Source organism: Tursiops truncatus, chromosome 1, assembly GCF_011762595.2.
Source record: "Tursiops truncatus isolate mTurTru1 chromosome 1, mTurTru1.mat.Y, whole genome shotgun sequence".
Lineage (NCBI taxonomy): Eukaryota > Metazoa > Chordata > Mammalia > Artiodactyla > Delphinidae > Tursiops > Tursiops truncatus.
Genome location: NC_047034.1, coordinates 9,515,641 through 9,520,946, shown reverse-complemented (window position 1 = coordinate 9,520,946; position 5,306 = coordinate 9,515,641). Strand labels below are relative to the sequence as shown.

The window sequence follows — 5,306 nt, the reverse complement described above, 5'->3', positions numbered from 1 at the left end:
GCTCAACAGCATGGGTGCCCACTTACCGAGGCTGATCTAGCTTCTGCTGCTCTAGAGGTACACACTGATAACAAACGGGCCCCCCAATATGCACCATCTTTTGAGAAGACTAATTGGCCATTTGGTGGCAAACTGACTACACTGGACCTCTTTCAATGAAGGGCTAGCTGTTTATTTTAACAGAAATAAATACATAGTCCAGGTATGGGTTTATCTTTCCTGCCCACAGCTTCACCCAAAACCACTATTTGAGGGCTTAGAGAGTGCTTGATTCATTGACAGTTTCCCTCATAATATTGCATCAGACCCCAAAGGGCTTGTCTTATAGCAAAGGACGTGTGAGAGTGGGTCTATGAGCATGGAATCCACTGCTCATGTCACAAACCACAGCACCCAGAAGCTATCAGCCTGATAAAGCACTGGAACAGCCCATTAAAGGTAGCGCTGAAGCACCAGCTCAGAGGTAATACTTTACAAGGATGACACACCATCCTCCAGGGCACACTATGCACTTTAAACAGAAGACCTTTACATGCTGTTATGTCCCCAGTAGGTGGACCACATGTGCCAGGGACCCAGGAAGTGGAAATAGGAGTGGCCCAATTTATCATCAATCCCAGTGAACCATGTGGGGAATCTGTGTTCTCTGTGCCTATAGCCCTGCAGGCTTTAGCTGCACCCTCCTCACGTTCCCGGGAATCCCCACACTCCACCCACTCAGACTGTGTCCCTGCTCTCAGCGTCCTCCTGGTGTTCAAAAGAGGAGACTAATTCCTGCTGGAGGGACCCAGGGGAAAGGACCAGCTCCCCCATCACAGGCTGTGGGCATCTGGTCTGGTCAGATAGGGAGAAGAATGCCCCGAGGCTGTTCTTCAGGGGAAAGACTTGAGGAACAGGTAGAGACAATCTCCTGGGACAAACTTGCAGCTGCCGGGAGGAACTACTGGTCCCGAGGACATGCAGTGTCACATTTGGGTTGCTGTGGCCTTGGACCTTGGCAGACATCTGATTGGGGCCACAGTGTTCCACACCAGAAGCCCACATTAGGGTGGGCTAACCCCAACCCTAACCCTAACCCTAACCCTAACCCGGGACACTGGCACACTGGAAGGCTCTGGATCTGTGGCCCACGCAGGTGCAGCTCACCCCCACCTCTTCTGGCTTAGGGAAGTCCCTCCCCTGCACAGCACATCCCCCTGTACCTGGCTGGGCTCCCAGGGGAGAGGTATCTCTGCACATCCCCCTGTACGTGGCTGGGCTCCCAGGGGAGAGGTATCTCTGCGCTGTGACCCAGAGCTGGGAGGAAGCCTGGGGGGATGAGGCATCCACAAGGATTGGGGTTTGCTTGATAGGTGGTGTGAGCCAGACTTCTTATGGAGGAGTCTTGGAAGAGGGGCCGCCAGCGCCAGTCACCCAGGTGTTTCTCATCCCAGGACTTCTCTCCCTGCTCGGTCTGACAACAGGGTGTCAGACCCCTCAAGGAGAAGAGTCTGTGTCATGACAAACAAGTAAACCACTGTGACCAGCAGGGGTCTTTGCTAAAGGTGAGGGGGGTGTCTAGAATGGATAGGGGAGAAGGGATCATTACAGTGATGGGGGCTGCAATGTGTCCTATCTACCTTCCGTTGCTAATTTTCCCCAGGAAGAGACACCCACTAGAATCTTGAAAGAGCTGCTCCCAGCAGAGAATCTATAAGGAGAATTGTGATGGAGAATATGATCTTCAGAACGATGGAAATATTCCTGTATTTGCTGGGAGTCTTGCCAGAAAACAGCTCTCCATGTCCAGCCTCCTCGGGGATTGCCTCAGATAAAAATACCTGCCTGTCTAAGGTTACACATCCATCCAGAGGCACTCTACCTCTAATTACTATCAACATGAGAAGAAAAGGCCTGGATCCCTCACCCTAACTTGAGATAGTTTTGAATCCCAGGTCCATGGCCCCTGTGGAGGTCAGTGGAGGTCTTTATTAGCATGACTTCACAGCTGAACCTCTGCTTTCTTTTCTCCCTTACACAGGGTGGATCCCAAAAGCACTCCTTAGCAAACATCCTGCATGCTAATCTCCATCTCAAAATTTGTTGCCCAGCGAATCCAACCTATAACCAGGTACACAGTCAATCAAAATGGTTTTGCAAGCTACAATTGCTATTGTGTCATCAAAGGTTTATGCCATACCCAATTTTATCTCTGGAGAGTCAAAGGAAGATTTAAGTTTCGCATGGAATTGCATTTCAGTGACACGAGGAACCACTATTTAAGTGCTTATTATCTGTGAAATTAAGTTTTAAAATAGTCTGAGAATTTTAAACTTCAAACAACATTACAATTAATATTGCACAGAATGCTTTTTCCTTTCTTTTTAGTCACCATGGGAGCAAATACGTTAATAAATATATTTTGATTTGCAAAAAGGTTGCATTACTAATAATTTGAATGACTGCATCTAAGATCCTAAAAAGGACCCTTTTCCCTGAAAGTTAGGCAAAGAAAGAACAAATATTAATCCAACATTGCTTTTCTCTCATGAAGTCTTCCTCACTTTTCTCAGCATCTGGCAGTAAAAATGCAAAACTCATAGATTTACTTGTATCACTATTGAAAGTATTTTGAGAAGTCTTTGGAAATACTGTGTCTTTTTAGAGACACAGACTCAAGGTAAACATGTAAAGCACAATCAATCAATCAATGTCTGAATTAAATAATGTTTCTTAAATGTAACTGATAACACATTCAATATACTAACCGCGAAATAGGAAAGCTTCTGCAGGCACTGATTTTGTTAGTGAAGTTAACTTTTACACTTACGTCTCAGAGGTATCTGCAGGCCAAATTCAGAAATTCTATTTGCATATTCCGCTGAAGATTAACTAGCCTGTCACAGATCTGAAAAGCAGAAGAGAGAACAGATCATCAATATCATTAGCATAATATATTGTTTATGAAAACCCCAAAGCAGGGAAATATTAAAAGAACTGGAAAGCTCAGCACAGAAATTAGAAAGAAGTGTTTGTGTTTGAATAGAAGAAAATTTGTTTTAATTTGCTAGTCAAAACAACAAAGGGAAACAACCAAGGTAATTCAGAGAGCCAGTAGACGTTATTTGGGGAGAACCAGAATACTAAAAGAAATGAGTCTTGATAGTCACATTACTGCTGCTCTTCCTAAATGGTACTGTATCCTTATATATTTTATACACTTGTTGGAGAAGACTTTGAAACATTAATTTGTGCCGTAGTAAAATTATATTATATAAAGTGCTTTAAATGCTAAAGCTTAGCATGATTAAGCAATACTGAAACTATTGTGATGCTATAGAAAATGAGTGAACTTATCCTCAATAAAAGGAACCAAGAGCTTCAATTATCTGCCCACAGACTGTAATTTGAGTTTGTGTATGCAGGCTTATAAAAAGGATTTAAAAAGAAAATAAGTCCCATAAATTTGTTTAGGAATTTTCAGCAGTGTTCATGACCACTTAACTTCCATTTAAGTTTCCCAGGACTTATAGTAAGTCATGTACGATCTCAGTCATCCTCTCAAAAAAAAAAAAAAACCTATCCTTCACATCTTCATTTATGCTCTGTTTTACAGATTTCAAACGCTTAAGGAGAAAAGAACTAAATTCACCATTTGGTTGTTCAAATCATTAATTCTTCATATCACCCAAGTAATGTGTGCCTGAATCCTTTTCACATCTCCAAATCTTATCTGATCATCAAAACCCAGTTCTATCCCTCTTGCAAGAAGTGTTCTAATGTGTCCTTAACAAAAATTTCTTTTTGAAATTTTTATTACATTGATATCTGTAACATACGTATTAGCTTTTAATGGTAACCTATTTATCATCATCTGAATCTCCCATTTGTGTCTATTCTGTCTCCTTGTAAACCATGTAAGTAATTTTAAGACAAATGTCATGCCTTCTGTTTTTGTACCCTTTTTTGCATACTGGGCACAGAGTAAGAGACCAAAAATATGTGTTGATATATTGGACAATGATTCTTCTTTCATTTACATAAAGTTTAAGACACCTTGAAACTAAATAACAAGCTCAGAATCTTTACATTTCAGCACTAATTTGTGATCTATTTTCAATGACCCTCATTATTCTCAGGAATTCCAAGGTTAAACTCAGAGATTATTATTTTATTTATTTATTTATTTTTGGCTGTGTTGGGTCTTCATTGCTGCATGCGGGCTTTCTCTAGTTGGGTATACTCGACTGGGGCAAGCTGGGGCTACTCTTCATTGAGGTGCATGGGCTACTCATTGAGGTGGCTTCTCTTGCTGTGGAGCACAGGCTCTAGGTGCGTAGGCTTCCATAGTTGTGGCACGCGGGCTCAGTAGTTTTGGTGCATGGGCTTAGTTGCTCCGCGGCATGTGGGATCTTCCCCGACCAGGGTTCGAACCCGTGTCCCCTGCATTGGCAGGCAGATTCTTAACCACTGCGCCACCAGGGAAGTCTCTTCGATTATTTTTTTAAAATATTGCAAAATTGCTTGTGGGCATATCTATCAACAGTAAGAAAGGAGAGGTGTCATTCAGCCGGCCAGTCGGCGCGAGGGGCTTTCCGTCCTAGAACCATGGCCCAGTTTGCCCGTAACCTCGCGGAGAAGGCCCCGGCGCTGGTCAGCGCTGCTGTGACTCACTCGAAGCCTCGATTGGCCACATTTTGGCACTAAGCCAAGGTTGAGCTGGTTCCTCCAACCCCTGCTGAGATCCCTACAGCTATTCAGATCTTGAAAAAAATTATCAATAGTGCTCAAACTGGTAGCTTCAAACAGCTTACAGTTAAGGAAGCTTTACTGAGTGGTTTGGTGGCCACTGAGGTGTGGATGTGGTTTTATGTTGGCGAGATCATAGACAAGCGTGGCATCATTGGCTACAATGTTTGAAGACCAATCTTTGCTTTGTTATTTGGGTGTTCTTGGACCATGTGTGAGCAGACTGCTATTTGAATAAAATAAGACAATGCGTCAAAATCAAAAAAAAAAAACAAAACTGTGCTCAACTAGAGCAGCTTGAGAAGAAAGTTTGTTCAGGGGCCTGTTGAAATGTGCGCACTCCACCTACGTTACCTTCTTCTCAGCGGATCACATTAGGTTCAGTAGGGTGCTTTGCATAGTGGCAAATTTGTTAAGAGGGAACTATATTTCTCATAACTTACAAAAGTAAATGGTACAATATTTTAGAGATGGAAGGAAGGCAGATGCCATGACTGCTTGAAGGTTATCATGGTTAGATTCATGACACGACATGACAAACAGCCGCAGGGCTGCTCCCCACGTCCCAGCTGGTCCTC

General features: G+C 43.3%; 1 pseudogene; it reads left to right on the top strand.

The window, feature by feature from the left end:
- Positions 1–4,587: 4,587 nt before the first annotated feature.
- On the top strand, positions 4,588–4,968 carry LOC101320153 (ATP synthase F(0) complex subunit g, mitochondrial pseudogene; annotated as a pseudogene).
- The last annotated feature ends 338 nt before the right edge of the window (positions 4,969–5,306 follow it).